Source organism: Typopeltis vanoorti, chromosome 7 (assembly GCF_054136105.1).
Source record: "Typopeltis vanoorti isolate ZY-2024b chromosome 7, IOZ_Tvanoo_1.0, whole genome shotgun sequence".
Lineage (NCBI taxonomy): Eukaryota > Metazoa > Arthropoda > Arachnida > Uropygi > Thelyphonidae > Typopeltis > Typopeltis vanoorti.
In genome coordinates, this window is record NC_143555.1 from 95,859,428 (window position 1) to 95,878,547 (window position 19,120).

Genomic DNA, 19,120 nt, shown 5'->3' on the forward strand with positions numbered 1-19,120 from the left:
TAGAACCAACGCTGAGCTGGACGGTCTTTCGGCTACTATGGGTGGTCTAGGGATCGTCCTAATTTTTAGAGGGTGGCTTTACTTAATAATCCCTACCGCAAATCCATGCGTGTCGTAAGAGGCAACTAAATGGACGTAGAGTTTCGCTCTCTCTCAGGTTTCTTCCGGAATTTTGCTCCCGGTGAGGGGGGTGCTTGGATTTCGGGGGTTTTCCCTCAGAGAGCATTTTGAGTCTCTGGGGAGGGTGTTCTCCGGCGTGGCCCCTCACGGGCCACGCCGGAGAACACCCTTCTTACACTGTCCTCTACAGATAACGGGGAAATATGAAAAGCATTATTACTTCGCCCATTAAGCCAATCTTTTTAAGGACTAAGGTTGCTATAATATACACATATTTGTTTGTGCAGAAATTGATTACAATCTGCTATACCAGCGATTTTCAACCGGTATGCGGCGAGATTTGTGAAAACAAATTAATTGAAAGAAATAATGTCGTAATTTTCGCATTCATTTATTAGTGTCTGGTGTTCCATCCGCACCTGAAGCTCGCTTATTTATATTTTACGAAACTTACGGTTGGAGAATATTGTGTGTTAATTAGTTTTAATCTTTCGATAAGTGTGTTCACAAATGACTTCATTTAATTCTTATTTTTAAGGTAACTGGTAAGAGTTCTTTTATTTAGTTTTTTTTTCATTCAGTTAATTTTATTCAATAGTATTCCTTTAACATGGATATTATATATTCATTTGAAAAAAATCAATACAAATTTTTTAAAATAATTTTGAGTATTGTTTTTCTCGGTTTGTGGTAGAGAAGATGATGACGACTCTGGATTACACGGCCAAAATCATATTCAAACTTAGTGGGTTTAAAATCTGTAAGATATAGATATTTTCACTGATAACGAACTCATGCCATATAATAATTAACATTACTGGCCTTAGGTGTACGAGTGAATAGTGTATCCGTTCTTCAACGGATACAGTATTCACTTAAATGTATTATGAGTAGAAGATGATTTTCATCTTCTACTTATAAAATGAATGAGATAATTTCGGATTATCTCATTTATTGCTTATTCGAGGTACTTTTGTACTAGTTAGAGTTAGTAAACACCTTTTAAGCAACTCTCATTATTAAAGGATACAATTTGCAACCAAATTGTAATCAAACTGATTTCCATGGTTATAATATATAGATAATTGCGTCATTTAATTTGGTAAAACAAACAAACAACGCCCTCTGGTGTGAAATTTTATTCACAATTAGTATTTGTACGTTGGATCCTACAACTAACGCCACCTATCACGAAAAGAGTTAAGTGAACGTAATGCAAATCAGATGTCAGAACAGATAAACATTTTTATATTTATTGATGCTTCTCCACGTTTTCTTATTTCTTTATTATTTGCGCGATGCAATATTGATCAAAATTATAAATGAGTACTCTCTTTGTGTGAAAATCAAACCCTCGTTTGGTTTATTCTTGAAATTATATTTAAACTTTTCAAATCACGTCCAATTAAAATTTCCCAAGTACACTTTAATCCTACTAGAAACTCTGAATCTTCATTAAAAGTATTCTTTATTAAATTTGAACAGTTATTTTTTTTTCCTAAAAAGATGGGAGATAAAAAGAATTTTATCGCAATTCGTGGTGAAGATTATTAATCGATATAATCAAGAATTAACCTAGCGTGGCTTTAAAAATGTATTAATGAAATATTTTAATTACTTATGACATAATTGGCGTTCATGTAAATGGCACAACCTTTTTTTTTTAGCATTTAGGTGCTCAATGGAGAAGTTAGTGAGACACAACCAAAAAAAAAAAAGACATACAGTTCTGTTGTAAATTGAATTGTAAACATTATCTCAAGAAGGAAAATGGAATAAATTTAGATAGAAAATATGACAAGAAGTTATATTATGAGTTTGTTATCTTAACTAATGATCTAAATTTTATTTTAAGAAAATATAAACAAAAAAAATGAATCTTTCAACTTCATAACCTTCTATGTCTACACTTAATACCGATGTTTATAAGTCTGTGAGTTACGTATATTCATTTTTTTTTCTTTTTCATTTTTTTACTAGAAACCACATAACATTTCTCTTCATCTTTTAAGCAGCTCATTAATGTTTCATAAAGTAAGTTCGTCCGTGTAGTGCAATTTTATGAAGATCAGCATCAATTATGACTTTGGAACAACATCGTTAATATGTACTTAATTTCTCATCGAAAAATTTTGATCGGTGCAATCAGCCAATTCTCCTTACATCATTATTCATCACGAACCCCCCCCCTCCTCCTCAGATTTTAGATTTTTTTTTTTTTTTAATCAGTGGACTTCAATAAAGGACGGCGAAATATAAACAGTGTTTCTTCTCAATTTTTGATCAACTCTGTCATTATCCTCATTTTTAATAATGTATTTCGAATGGAGAAATACATAATTTTTTATTAGATTAAGTTTTAAATCACGTTTTTGCAGTTAAAGATTCAGATACCGATGAATAAAAATATGGAACTCTTTTATTATTTTTCTTAATTTATAAGAGCTTTTCAACTGGAGCTGAATTAGCTACACTTAGGTTGTTTATTATTTTTTTATTTCTAAAAAGACAAAGCGACATGACAACGCACGCTTACTAATAGACATCGCAAACTGTGTTACATAGGATTAACTGACGTCATTACTAAAATTAGTTTTATAAGAAGCGAAATTACTTGGTTTTAAATAGGCCATTAGGCCTAGTACGTAACGAAAGATGAAACAAGTGTGTTGGATCATCTCAATTTCGATTAAAATAGAACCATTTTAGTATAGGAAAAACAATGTGATGTTAAATTCTACAATGTTGTATCACGTTTAAGCGTGTGAATCATAAATTTTTCAATCATCGCATTTTTGCATAGTAAAATTTCTACATCCATTCACTTTCACAACCTTCACTGATTTTGTTTCAAATCATCGTAAGACTACATCATGGAAATACGAAACATTAAGTCGAATAAGTTAAACGAGTAATTCTCTATGGATATTATCAAAAAATTTTTTATTTAATTATAAAACATTAGTTTCAAAATAAAAATTAACTAAATGTTCAAAATAATTTTATTATTTAGCCAAAATATTTTAAAATTTATAATTATATTTAAACACCATATTTATAAAATTATATTAAATTAGATATAGAAATTATTAGAAGGTGGTGGTTGTACCTAATTCGCTAAAGGTATAAGTAGATCACTGGCTGCACGAAATATATTTCTCATTCTTTCGTTACCAACAACTTTTAAAGTTTTGAAATTAATTAAAAAACGTAAAGAAATCATCTATGATCTTTCTTTAACTCATGATTTTCTCAATCATCAGTTCCCTTATTATTATAATACACTAATGTCGAATACAACATGAGATCACTATGATATTGAGAAGTGGTTGTACTCTCATAAGGTTCTTTACCTCGTTTCTTCCATTATTTCTTCATAAAATTATCTACTCAAAAATTAATTCATAGAAATAAGAACTAACTAATGATGTTGGCAACGATTAATAATTCTCTTAATATCATCAGTTATATTTTATTTTAAGAGTATGATACCATCAAACGTATCTTAATCTTGATGAATGGAGTATAAATAAATAACATGAAGAGCAAATGAAAAATATTTGTTACCATTTCATGCTCATTTTTTAATTATCTTTTAATGATATGCAGACAATAATGGCAGTTATTCTGAATAAAATTGTATATATTTTATTAAGTGATTTAATAAAGAAATAGACTCCCTAACCTCTCTCGAAAAAAAAAGAACAATAAAAGTTTGCATCTGGTCTTCCCGAGAATGAAAACTGGAGAAAATGAAAAAAGAATAGGAGATGGGCTGCCTCTGTGTGTGTGTGTATGTGTGTATGTGTGTGTGTGTGTGTGTGTGTGTGTGTGTGTGTGTGTGTGTGTGTGTGTGTGTGTGTGTGTGGATTTCAGATCAAAAAGTCGAGCCATGAGCGTATCCCTATACGAAATAAGTCTGCGTTCTGCACTATTGATTTTTCTGTCAGCTGAACGCAGCGAGAGCCTAAACGCAAATCAATAGATTGGGTGAATATCCCTCAAAAAATGTAACTTGTCAAAAAAAGCATCTGTTGACCGTCATCAACGACCATAGGATAATGTAATTTTATTTACTAACCAATTAAGCCTTACTTGAAATTCAATATTTAATAAAAATGATGCCTGTAAAAGCCAAGAGTAAAAGTACTCTAGGTTTTTTTTTTCTTCTTCGGCAACTGATTACAGTATTCATATAGTGATGAAGGTGATGACTAATATAATTAATGAGATAGATTGAAGTGTAAGTTATTCGCTGATTTTACTATACTTTGGTTTTATAAAAGGGATATGCATTAGCCCTGCTGTAGCTAAATATTTATTATAAATACTAATTACGCGTCACTCAATTTGAAGCATATATCTTAGTGTTTAATTTTTATTCCGGACTTACATTAATAAACATCAATACGTAAAATAGCATGAAATGAACAAATAAATGATTGTTTGCACTATATTTTGTATAAATTATTTATCTGTCTGATTTTGCTGGTATCTGAGGAGTTCACTCTCCATAGTAACAATACAAAGTATTACCAGAGGGAATGGAGTATAAATAAATAACATGAAGAGCAAATAAAAAATATTTGTTACCATTTTTGTTAAAAATTTTTATGTAAAATTAAAAATATATATTTTTTCAAAATAATTAATATGTTATTAATATATTTTTAGATAAATTTTGTAATTAGTTGAAATACACCTATACATTAAATATATAAGTAGATATATAAACTACGATTATGTATATGGAAATAGGATCAGAGCTTTAATAATAATAATGAAAATAGGATCGGATTGATTCATTCAATCCAATACCCTTGGAGGGTAATGGAGATGGCAATGCTCTAGCTAATGAAGTTCTAACTGAGGCTCGGCTATTGCTGTTACCCTCCTGCCATGATCAGAGCTTTAATTGCTCAATAACACCTTATCCCTACACTGTCCTCTACAGATAACGGGGAAGATGAAAAGCATTCTTGCTTCGCCCCTTTAAGCCAGTCCTTATAAGGATAAACTAAATGTTAATGAATTTCGTGCAATCGTTTTAATAAGTTTTTTGATTTCCTGCTATAAAATAACACAAAATATGTATAATTTGTAACCGAAATTTCACAATCACAATATTCTTTCTCTGGATTCGTCAGTTTTTGATGCCAACAGGAAAACTAAAATATAATTTTTAAGCATTAAGACGCTACTGTCGAACTAAGGTATTAAAGATTACACAAGAGTAATTTTTTTATTATTCAATCGATTATTCCTGTCTGACAGCAAATCACATGGCTTCCGCCAGATCAAATAACGGATGGGGACAATGTAACGCTCGCGAGCCACTTTTCCGTCGTGCGGTATAACGCGAACAAAAGGGGTCAAGTGCGTCCTTTGAGAGAAGTTTCTTTGTGTCAGAGCGAGTACTGCGTAAAGGAATTACATCAATCAAACTGAAGAGCCCCTGAACGTGTGGTCGATGTCTTCCGGGGGAAGGGGAGGAAAACACAGAAAGAGGAAGAGGGGATGAGTCCTTTTATGGCATGAAATTGTTGCTGACACAAGGATGTCGCGATTTGACCAGTCGTACTATAAATCATAAGTCTCTCTCTCTCTCTGCATAGAATTTGTAGGTTTTGGTTGGTCTTTGGAAAAACGTTATCTTTTTATTTGAAGATTTACGTTGATGGATTCATTGGATGGTGCTCACATCGTTTGTAATATTGGTGTAAGCAAAGGTTAATAAACTATAGAAATAGCTTTGAATAAACAGAGAAAATGAGAGAGAGGCTGAAGAACTAAACAACCTTCTTTCTATTATTATGCTTTCTCTTTTATTCGTTCTATCAATCATGAAAGTAAATATTTGTAAAATCACTTAAAAAATCTGCAGGTTAACTTAAAATGGTAGTCGTAAAAGTCTGTAGATTTGCTCAGAATATCTGCAAAATTCTGTAGATTTGCTCAGAATATCTGTAAAATTCTGTAGATTTGCTCAAAATATCTGTAGATTCAATAAAACGTACACAACTAAAATACATGTATATTTCCGAAAGTGCATTTTAGGATTGAATCTGGATTATACATTAAACGAAATAATTTTGTAACAAATAAAATAGAAAAGACAATAATAAAAGATATGGGGGAAAAAACGAATACGAAAAATGGGAAATCAAATGAAATTATAAGAAAAATAATATTTATATGTGTAATAGATAAATATCTGTAGAAATATCCCCCCAAAAAATCTGTAAAATTTGGTAGAATCACTCAAAATTTATGTACAAGTCAGTTGATTCGATTAAAAAAAAAAAGTACATAAATTTTTTGAGTACAAGAATTAGTACAAAAAAAAGTACAAGAATTATTTGATTTTATCTATTTCTGAAATTCCATCTTAAGATTTGAATCTGGATATAGATAAAATCAAATAATTCTTGCTCTTTCAGTGCATCAAAAAATACATAATGAACCTTTAATTAGCTGACGTGAGTAGGTACAATCAGTAATACCACCACATTTTAGTAACGCGTAATTTTTATATAAATAAATTTGAAGCTGACGGCGGTATCTAACAAAAGAAAACTAAGTTCTTTTTATTCATAATTAATTGATTTCTTATACTACTAATTTTGTACACACCACTATGTTTTCCCAGTAATTTTGTTATACTAAAATCGTGAAAAAAATTTACAACCAAGAACTTCAGCATTAGTCGTGAGCACTATGTTTACATGGACAAAGAACAAAGTTATCTGCAACAAAGGTAAATTGTTACTTCGATCAATTTTCCAGTTTTACTCATATATATATATATATATATATATATATATATATATATATATATATATATATATATATATATATATATATATATATATATATATATATATATATATATATATATATATATATATATATATATAAATTATCTACAGATATCATACACATAAATTACCTATAAATCTGTAGTCGCATAAAATGAATTATTTGTAGATATACAGTTGTCGTACATATACCAATACCTTCTTTATAGACTAATATATACTTGTAAATAATCTGCAGGCAGTTATACAGATGTCGTATTACAAATTATCTGTCAATCATCTTGGTGTATTCTTTTCACTTACTTCAGTATAAATAAAACAAAATTCTTACTCCTTTTCATTGAGTTGTTTCTACAGAAACAAATATAGATTTTTATCTACAAATAAATACGGTGTACACACACATGTGACATCTATAAATCAGATTAAGTTTTATATATGACAATTATTAGAAAAGTACTCAATCAAAAATGAATTAAGAATTAATATAAAGGTCTATTTAACTAGAATGAGAACTATTTTTGGTTAATGAAACTCTTTACAGTTGCTGTAGTGTTTATCATTATATGAAATCAGTTGTCCATCGCTGTTCAATTCTCGACTGATGAGCTCTACTGATCGAAATATAATGAAGAACAACACGTGTTTTTTTATAGGGAATTTCACCATGAGGAATGCGGTTTGTGTGTGTGTGTGTGTGTGTGTGTGTGTGTGTGTGTGTGTGTGTGTGTGTGTGTGTGTGTGTGTGTGTGTGTGTGTGCGTTTCTTCTCAGAACTTCTGGAAACTCTCCTTTCCCTTTTCCACTACACCAACCCACCCACCCACACATACACAATACACTTATAATACCAACTTTTCTCTGATTATATGATGCGTAATATTAGTTTACACGGCAAATATCCACATTATTTTGTATCGTATCAAGCCTAACTCTGTCAAACAAAGTGCGTAAAAGACGTTGGCTCTTTTATCCAGCTCTGTGCAGGGTTACGCTGTTTAGTATCGGTGGCTAAAGTAATTATTACTAAAATGCATGAAAACTGACTTACGTTTGTATTTCATCGGCACAATACGGTGACACTTACTCCTGTCGTGCAACACTCTTGACCCGAGGTCACAGTTAATGAATAAACACCGATAGTCTTCATTGGGAGAAGTAGTAATAAATCCAAAAAACAAGCAGTAAAAGTCCAACAACTCACAACCTTTTGATGATACTAAGCGAATCTATCCACTGCATCTTTGCCGATAAATGCACCAACGTTTTGTAAAGAGAAATTTAATGACCAATGCATGCGGCCTCTTGTCGGCTTTTGCAACATCCACTACACATCTTGGGAACGTAGAGAGAAAGAGCGCATCTCTCTCTCTCTATCTCTCTCTCTCTCTCTCCCGCTCTCTCTCACTTACTCACTTACTCTTCGGTCTCAACTCTATACAACCGCCACCTAGTGGGATGAAATTCTGTCTCTTTAAATCTTTTGAGAGAGTGACGAAAATGAAGTTTGCTATTTGGTCACTTTTACGTAGCGTAGTTAGTGAAAGTAAATGTTAGAAAAACTTCATTTTAAGGAGGGATTTTAAAGAGATATTTTTGGAAAAATTGCTAGCAAGATGTCAACAAATAATTGAAGACATCAAGGGAATGGAAGGTACGGATGATGAAATCCTAATTTGACAAGCCCCAATAGATCGATAAAAGCGTTAAATGGTAAAGATTACGCTAAACATTAACCCGAAAAGTGAAAAGACGCGAAGAACTTTAGAATTGATTAACTGAATATTTTAATGTCTCTCTCTTTCTCGCTCCTGTTGATATATTTTACTATTTTATCGCTCTTCAGAGTCTGAAAAACTAAATAATTTATAAAAGGCTAATTAATTGCATTTCTCCCCCCCCTCAAAAAAAAAACTATACATACGGCTATCGAACTACGTCACTATCACCACTATCACTTCAATAATTAGGGTAATAGACATTTCGAATTGCTAAATTTATCTACCGACATCGTAATATTTTTTATTATTATTTTAATTAAACTATCTTAACCATATATTCCAAAACTTTTGATCATTTAGTTTGGCCTGGCTTAATCCTATTTGAATTTCCATACCAAATGAGATACATCAGCACATTAATGATCAAAATATTAATATAGTTTGAATAATATTTTCTCAATCTTCTCATTACACGCTTTAGGGTTCCATTAATAGCGTTTATTCTTGACAAAATGAAATTATTCCTAAGTTGGGGTTATTCGGCAATACGGTCTAGTTCGCTGTGATAAATTGCATTCCTGTTGGCAATCTGCAATGTTCAACGATGCATGCATTCAAGCATATCCCAATACACGACTTAAGATCTATATTCTTTTTTATCGCAAGAATCGATGTAATACCTATCACGTGGCATACTTTTATCAAACAGTACCATACGAAAAAAAAAAAAAATTGATTGCAGCAAGCCTTGACTGAATGCGTAATGAGGGGCATTTCTTTAATTCCTGCATGTAAGGTATTTTGGTAAACCATTAAATTCTCCATTTTTAACTTCGCCAAAATTTAGCAAACTGTAATGATCTAAAAACTTAACCTTTTGTCTCTTTTATTCCACTTAATTACTTTACATGTCCAATTTTATTCATAGCTTCGATAATATCAATTAAACAACAGTATCGAAGAATCCTTATAAGGACTGGCTTAAAGTGGCAAAGCAAGAATGCTTTTCTTCTTCTTCCCCGTTATCTGTAGAGGACAGTGTAGGGATATGGTTTAATGATTTAATATTAAATCGTTAAATCTTTAATATTGAGCTATTAAAGTTCTGATCATGGCAGGAGGGTAACAGCAATTGCCGAGCCTCAGTTAGAACTTCATTGGCTACAGCATTGCCATCCATTACCCTCCAAGGGTATTAATCACCGCATCTCACGGTCCATGACCAAGTATCAAAGAATCCTTATAAGGACTGGCTTAAAGGGGCAAAGCAAGAATGCTTTTCATCTTCCCCGTTATCTGTAAAGGACAGTGTAAGAATAAGGGTGTTATTGAGCTATTAAAGCTCTGATCATGGCAGTAGGGTAACAGCAATAGCCGAGCCTTAGTTAGAACTTCATTGGCTACAGCATTGCCATCCATTACCCTCAAGGGTATTAATCACATTCCTCCAGTTTTCGCTGCTATTCAAGAATCATTAAAGCTCTGATCATCGCAGGAAGCAGGACATATATGGCGCAGAGGGTGAAGCTTGACGCTTTTCATATTCCCTGTTGTCTGTTTCGGGAGCATGATGGGAGAGATTTGTGAGCTATTTTAGCTCGCCCTGAGTGGGCAGAAGTGGTTATTCGTCGTTGGGTGTTAGGATGGCTTTCAGTCTTTTATGTTTCCAGTAGTCATTACCGTCATAGTTTCCGGCTTGTTGTATCAGTTGGTTTGGATGTCTTCATAAAGAATTTTTCTGCTAGGGAGCGTAGTAGTGGAGAGATGTAGGGGATATTTATGTCCCGGTGGATCTGGGCGTTTCTGATGAACCACGGGGCGTCCAGAATCATTCGCAAGCATTTGTTTTGTAGTCTTTGTAGCTTGAGGATGTTTGTCTTGGAGGTATGGCTCCAGGCTGGGGAGGCGTATATGACTGTGGGACGGATCACTGTCTTGTACAGTAGTATTTTATTTGTTGAGCTTAGTTTGCTGTGTCTGTTGATCAAGGGGTATAGCTGGGCGATAACTTTTGAAGCTTTGGTGCATATGCTCTTGATGTGGCTGTTGAAGCATAATCGCTTATCGAGAAGTATTCCTAGGTATTTTGCTTCAGTTTTCCAGGGAATTTTAGAGTTGAACAGGGTGATGTCTCCTTTGGGAGATGCTCGTCTTCTTGTGAAGATTATCGTTGTACTTTTCTGGGGGTTTAATTGTAGTCGCCAGTCTTTAAACCATTTTTCTAGATTCAGGATGGTGTCTTGTAGTTTTTTGGTGACGAGAAGTGGTTGACGAGATCTGGCTAGAATAGCCGTGTCATCAGCCTAAAGGAGATCATCGCAGGACATTCGTTTATCTCTTTTATTATAATATTATTTAAGTTTATAAATAGTATTCTTATAATTTATTAAAACACTTTAAAATTTTTAATAAAAAGTTTATAATTAAATTATTTTTAATGAATATTTTAAATATTTATATGATTTATTAAATAACAATGAAAATACAATGGAAATATAAAGAAAAATTAAATATATTTTGATGTTCATACATACAAAAGAACATCGGCGTCACATACAGTATGTATTATATATATATTAGCGTTTCGTACAAGTATGCCTCATTATTTTTATGTGATAGTATAGTTTATTTAATAGATTTACATAGTTTATTTACTAGAGTTTGTAGATAAAGTCCAGGTGTACTTCTATCAAAGGAAATACAAGTATCTTGGTCTATTCTTTCACGAAAATGGCAGTCACCTATACAGTGAAGTTTTGCTTTTCGGTCATGCCCTTAAAACTTTCATAGGCAATATGCTCAACATGATTCAGATTTGGACTCTGTTTGATATTCTAAAGGTTAGATTTCTACTTACTTAAAACCATTGCCAGAATCATTGTGATGTTAGTACTAAACTAGGCGGTTTTCATAGACATGTGTCAAGAATATCAATAGATGTTCGGTGTAAACTTTTTTCTGGAGCACCACTAGCCAGATGCTACGAGAATTCATCTACCCCTCATCATAACGTCACCATACTATAATTACTCTACTGTTCAATCACTTAACCTTGCACTACGGTAGTGAAACTCCAGTTATCTGAATATTGTTTCCCTCATATTCGACAGCTCTTTCATGGAAACTATGAAGTACTATTCTTCATAGACTTCTGCAGCTATGAACTGCATTTATCGCTGACAGAATCCACTCAAGTACTCTTCTGTTCCTTCCTTCCTTCCAGCTATATATTCTATGTTTCCATCCGCTATCACTTTAAAGACGTTTGTCATAGTTGTTTCGGGTGTAGTAATCACGCAAACTACTTGACAAGTAATAAGGCAACTTGTGATGATAATCTCAATGAAGTCAATCAACTCTCAACTGTGTCCTATTTCAATATTATACGTAACTATAGTGATATGTGCATCACATTTTGGAACATAATGTTGTGTCATGTGAGAGGCGGTACAAAGTCAGAACAACATCAGCATTTCTATTATAAACTAAACTCGAATCATAGTGCGTTGGTTGATACCTTTTCATAAAGATGTCGTTAGAGATCCTGTAAAGAATACGAGAAATATTTACATACACTTCGCAACTAGAAATGTTAGGTCTCGTGAGGAGGTAACAGCGTTTTTCTATAAGAACATTTTAGTCCACGTGTTTATCTAAAAGAATATACGAAATGCTGACAAATAATATAAGAGATTTGATTAATCCCGTATTTTTACTAAAATAATCTTCTAAGAAGCAAAGATTCTTGTTCATAATACGCCATTGCTTCTAATATGTAAAAGAAATATGGGATGAGATAATAAACTAATAATATCCTAATCTTCAGGGATTATCTTATAATTAGTCCTAATATTGTACATTGTTCCTCTTTAGGAACAATGTACAGAACTATCGTGTTCTCATCCTTCAAAAAATGAATCATGGAATTAATTTTCATTTCCAATAGATTAAATTTATTAGCTTTTTTTAAATATGTTCTGATATTCAGAAAAATATAAGATCTCACTTGGACTATTGAGCGCAGGTCTGGTCTCCTGGTTTCCGTTGTGATTCTGATATATTGGATAGAGTACAAAGGCGAGTGTTAAAAATGATATCAGGATTGTGGAATACTGATTATGAAGTCAGATTGAGAATTTGTTGGCTGCGGACACTAGCAAACAGGAGAAAGAGGGCTGGTATGATTGAGACTTACAAACTTCTGAAAGGGTCATACAGGGTTTCAATTGTTGGAATTTTTCAATTTATGGAGGATGGGGAAAGGACGAGAGGGCATCCTTGGAAGCTGAGAATGAAGGCTGCTAAGAATGGGAGAGTGAGGGTTAGATTTTTCTTTCAGAGGGTGGTGCGTGATTGGAATGGATTGCCATTGGATGTTGTGAGTACAAGCAGTGTGAATGAATTCAAGGATAAGTATGATAGTTGGTGTGTGTAGTATGTGGCCTCCCTCGATGAGTCCCTGACTCTCTGGAGGTCTCTCTTATTAATAATAATAATAATAATAATAATTTTAAAGGAATGGACTTTTTTTTTGAAAAAAGGGTTTTAGAATAAATAAAAGAACAAGGGCATTCTTGAACTATGACCTTTTTTTAATTTATAGTTATTAGTTTTCAGTATTTTTTATTTAATCTTACTATCTTTCTATTTACATCTAGTTTTCCATTTCCATGCAGTTGTTTTAATCCTTAAAAAATACTCTCGACCCAATCAAGAACACGAAATCTGGACATTATATCAGCTACAAAAAATTAAAATTTAAACGTTTAAAATAATTTCTTAGCTTTTTTTTATTCATTATTATCGAAAACATGAAATTACTTTCTATTCCCGATATTTCTGCCTATTCCTGTTAGAATCATGTGACCTGGATAATTACCTCATGTCTCAATTACCTGTTTTAAACACACTGTTGTTACGGAAACATTTTTTAAGAATGTTAAAATATATTCCGAATTGCTAGCTATCCATTATTCACACATGGCTCTTATAGAAATCATTCTCATGGCTTTATTGTCATTTAAAGGTAACAAAAAAATTATAAAAAAAAAAAAGAATTTGGACAGTTCGTAATACAATGTATGGCCGGGAAAAGAGGTGTTATAATAAGATTCCTCATTGCTGACATCTCTTCATTATATCGTAGTATGGGAGGGACATACCAAATCCGTTGTTGGACAAAAATGAAAGCAGACTTTTCCGCGATATTCTCGTAGAGTTTTAATATTGGAGAGTGAATACTTCGTGTTGAATGACCCCGTATTATCCTAATATTGAAATTTCCGATTTGGTTTATAATCACTGCCGAAGTAACGAAGTCTATGAGGCTATTAAGCAAAAATAGGAAACCGTTTGATTATATATTTCATACAAATAACCAAATAGGTTTGTTTAAGTCATAGACAATAGAAGTATGATTAATGTGTAGTGCTTGTTTAAGATCTGTGGACTCCAATACAGCCGTTTCTTTTTGCGAAATTACAAGTCTTCTGGTCAATTGCTTCTATGTTCCCGGTGATTTTGACTGTAAAGTTACGAGCTTATTTGTATTGAAAAAACTAATAACTTCTAAGGAAAATTATTAGTTGGGTTCTTTATATCTTAGTTGTTCTTCTTTTGTGGTAGAAAATTTCATCGGAAGGATTTTATCGGAAATTTTATGATATAAGCTTTGAAAGAATTTTTAGTGGCTTGTTATATCTTTTAGCTTTGGGGGATTTTCTTTATCGGCATCTCTGCCTTTTTTCGTTCTTGATAAATCAGTCATGTTTGTTCGGAAACGTGTATTGTAAATAACTCTCTCTCTCTCTCTCCATATCGGTCTTTTATGAACAATCTGCATTCTTTCTTCAGTTCCTTCAAGGAACTTGTAAAATCTGTGGGCTATTGATAAGTGAGGCATTATACTTCCGACTGATACTTCTTCTGCTGTATTCATACTGGAAGAAACCAATGATACAGAAATATAAAGAAAAGCAAATAACCACACGGAATCAGATGAATGAAATACATTCATCCTAAAAATGAGGATTATGCAGTTCACACTAAATTGGCATTGTTGTTAATTATTACTTCTGCAAAATTTCCATTGTTAGACAGTACTGTTTGTGTTAAAAGTACTTGTTAAATACGCATTTTGAATTAAGTAGCGCTTCGGCACTAGTCATTTTTTCTTTCTTTCTCTATTGAAGAAAAGTTTAAAAAATAACTCTCATATATCCATATTGGTAGGGTGTTGCACTAGATTTTGACTTATAATTAATATAAAAAAGTTTAGATGAAATGTGCAGGCGCATTGTAATGGTGAAATTTTTTACCATTATATTCATGATGTTTTTTTTTTCTCATTAAGTTACATACTTTAGATGCTCATTTGTATCACCACCACTCGAAAATTCTCGTACGGCTCACGGCATGATTACCAAATACGATTCATATCAATTTATGTATTTCATTTGCATATTTACCGATTGGGGTTTCAAACTTTTAAATATTAGTATTATGCTAGTTGGTCAAAAGATATTGCTGATGAATCGGAAACAGGACATCAAATATAGGAAGTATTTCAGATAGATAAATAAATGAAAGATTAACAGCACATCGCAAGTCATCGATATGTTGTTATGTCGTTCGGTGTAGAAGAAATTGAATAGAAAAATAAATAGTTTGTTGTATTGTTTGTTTGCTCGTATGACCACTGGATGCCATCAGAAGGTAAACCATAACATTGTAGTTTGGCAACTACAGTTTGGCCAGATCTAATTTTCTCTCTCTCTCTCTTTCTCTCTCTCATTTGGAATAATCTTTTCTCTTTTTTTATGTCTTCTTCTGTACGTCTTTGCATTTTAATATATATACATAATATGTCTTGAAAGCATTCAAGCTATTCTGTTATTATTAATCTAAATTTAAATGGATATACTGAAAAAAAAAAAATCCTGACATGGTACTGTATTGCTTTCTTGATATAAAAAGACAGTGGAATGAAATTTCGAGTCAAAATACATTACGTGATTGAAATTTGCTATCTCTAGGGATGATAGAAGATTGCTAGTTTCACAATTCTCTGTTGTTTCTTTTTTGGTAAAAGTTGGAATTCACAGCAGCTGACTGGATGTGACAGATGGTAGCAAAAAACTCTTCATTCCAAGATCGATTAGCTATCGGCCATAAAAAGACTGACAACATTACTGAAATTGTCGAGAAGTAGTCGACACTTAGAGAAGTGTGTGTTTAATTTGGCGTAGAAATTACGCCTGCAGTAGGATGAACGAAAAAAATTCTTTCAGTCTCTCTCTACTTCTCTTATATCTATTTTGGACTACTTTTTATTCCATAGCCTGAAGCATTCTGTCCTTCTGAAGTGAAAAAAAAAATCTTATTTGATCGATGGTCGATAGTTTGATGTTCTGATGCTAAAGTGCAATTTCTTTGACAGGAACGACCCAATTTCAAAGAAATTTTTGCAGTAGAAATAACAATATGCATCATCAATACGAATTTTGGTGTCATAAAGTACAAGAAATCATCGTACTTTAACTTTCTCTATTATCAAGCACCTTCTGTACAAAGATTGTTAGATAAAATCCAAGTTGCAACAATTAAAATGCACATTTCTTTGTTACTATGCACGAAATCTTAATAAAATCACTTTTAGTGCTCTAATTGCAAAATATTACGTAACCAACAGAAGGCTTTGCATTGTTCTTCAATCACGTGCCTATCTTGTGGGTTTCAACTCTTCTGTCAGCACGAGTAACATTAGACGGTTATTGTGGCAGTTAATTGTTGTTTGCTCGAGAGATTACGTAACATCCGCGTGATTCCGTTAATGTTCATTTCAGACAAGTGATAATCGTCACAATGCGAATAATTTATAGCAACACTTAAACAAAACTCAATGTTTTAGATTCAAATACGTTTTTCGTAATCTTGTCAAGTATAGTGATTTATTGTTTTATTGTTATCGTAAATTTAGCACATTGCTTTAACAATAATGAGTGTAAGCACGAAATTTAATGCATAACTTATAATTATGAAGCATATCAAGCAGTTTCATTCGAGCAATGCTTTTGCTGCCACCTGTCGGCGAAAAGTACAATTTGCTTAAATTCTATATTATTTCGATTTTTTTTATTATAACTAAGATATCTTCATTATTTCTTTACTATATTATTGTACTTTTTAAAAAATTCAATAAAAATCCATAAAATATAAGGAATTTTTTATAGCTTAAATTTTATATTCCAAGAATATTTCAGACACTACTTTTTTATATACATAACTTTGATATACTTATTCTGAAAGGATTGATTAAACTAAAAAAAGTCCTTTTTAGGACTTCCAGGGTAATAAATGGCAATGCTGTAGCCAATGAAGTTTTAACTGAGGCTCGGCTATTGCCGTTACCCAGCCATGACTACAGCTTTTTAGCTCAATAACACCCCATCCACACAGATTATCTTCATTCAGATGACGGGATAAAGAGTCAAGGACTCAGTCCATCGCCCAGTTCTTTTAAGAACTTAAGAATTAAACTAAAAAAAACATTAGCTTCTGAGTAACATATGTGCGTTTGAGAAGCGCGTTAGTTCGTTTTTAACTAGCAGACACTTGAAAAAAAAAGGCATATTTCTCCATCTAAGATTCACTTGAGAACGAGCATATTAAAAATTTATACGGCTCAGTTCTCCCATATTTCTACTTCACTTTTTTAATAAAACAGAGTAATCAGTAGATGCTGAAAAAATTACCTGGAGACTTTCCAGATAAATCACTTCAACTTCATTCGCGTCTCGTTTTTACACATTGGTGACTTCAGATTTTCTCTTTCTGCTTTTAGAATAATTGAAAATTTAGCATTACAATTTCCATGCATCATTTAACTTACAGAGAGCTAAAAAAAAAAAAAATTTCCAGCAGAAGCTGAACTATAAAAAATAGTTTTTTTATAGTTCAGCTTCTTTTATAGTTCATTTAACAAATTTTCTTCCGTGCTTTGAAAAATATCTTTCGTTCTTAAATGATGTCATCGCCTTATGGAAGAGTAAGGAGTAGGTTAGGAAGAAAACAGAACTGAGTGAGACGTTTCGATAATTTTATGACCCTGGAAATATTTCACAGCATTTTCCTAAGATAGTTCAGATTCTAAACACAAAATGTACGCCAAGTACATAAATAAACATCATTAAAAGAAAATAAAAACGTTAAACCCTTTCAAACACTTTTAAAAAATAAACCTTTCATATTATTATTATTATTATTATTATTATTATTAAGAGAGACCTCCACGTCAATGACTCATCGAGGGAGGCCACATATACACGCACCACCCATCGTACTTGTTCTTGAATTCATTCAAACTGCTTGTACTCACAACATCCAATGGCAATCCATTTCAATCAGCTGCCACCCTATGAGAGAAGAATATATAGCCCTAACCCCCTTCTTTGCAGCTTCCAAGGATGCCCTCTTGTCCTTTTCGAACCCTCCATAAACTGAAAAATTTCATCAACTGAAATCCTGTATGACCCTTTCAGAAGTTCGTAAGTCTCATATCACCCATCTTTCTCCTGTTTGCTAGTGTTTGCAGTCTACAAATTCTCAATCTGTCTTCATAATCAGTATTCCACAATCCTGATATCATTTTTAACACTCTCTACAATATATCAGAATCACAACGGAAACCAGACATGTGCACATTAGTCCAAGTGAGGTCTTATCTCTTATAAAGAGGCAAAATGCCATCTTTATCTTTACAGGTCAAGATTCGTTTCAACACTGCGATTATCTTTTGAGTTGTATTTGCAATATTTGCTACATGACCCCTGAGCTTCAGCTTCGTCTGTACTAACACTCCAAGTTCCCTAGCCTGATCTTCTAGCATAACCCTACATATAATACAACATTGGATATCTAGTCACGCCAAAGTGCATTGCATTTACAGACATTGAACTAACATCCATTTTCACATGGCCACAATTTAGCCTATTCAATTAATGTACAGATTGAATAACAATGGACAAAGGACCTATCCCTGAGGCACACCACTGATTACTTGGAATCATGCAGACTCACATCCCCCATATACCACTTTTGATATCTGTCGATCAGCCATCCTCTTATCCACGCTAATATTCTATAATCCAATCACATATTCTTCAATTTAGGAAACAGTTTTCCGTGCTACATCTTAGCAAATTCCAAAAGTGTCATGGTGTATCCATTCCCCTTGTCTAGTTCAATGGTAACATTGTTATAGAATGTGAGCAAGTTGCTAAAACACGACCTTTCCTTAGTAAACTCGTGCTGTTCATTGCAAATTACCTGTCAACCTATTTTTAATAGTTGGATACGTTACTCTCTACACCACCCTTGTGAAATAGGATTAATTCTTTCCACTCCTGTGGAATGTTCCATGTTCTGAGACTCAAATTATATAGCCTAGTCAAGGGATTAACCA

The 19,120-nt window shown here is 32.7% G+C and overlaps 1 protein-coding gene across 1 annotated transcript in view; it reads right to left on the minus strand.

Moving 5' to 3' along the window:
- LOC150104881 (transient receptor potential-gamma protein-like) overlaps positions 1–8,156 on the minus strand; it is a 350,865-nt gene extending 342,709 nt beyond the window's left edge. Inside the window, exon 1 of the mRNA XM_090396037.1 lies at positions 7,989–8,156. The gene's annotated coding sequence lies outside the window, so the exon portion shown is untranslated. The remainder of the gene's footprint in view (positions 1–7,988) is intronic.
- Positions 8,157–19,120: the final 10,964 nt, after the last annotated feature.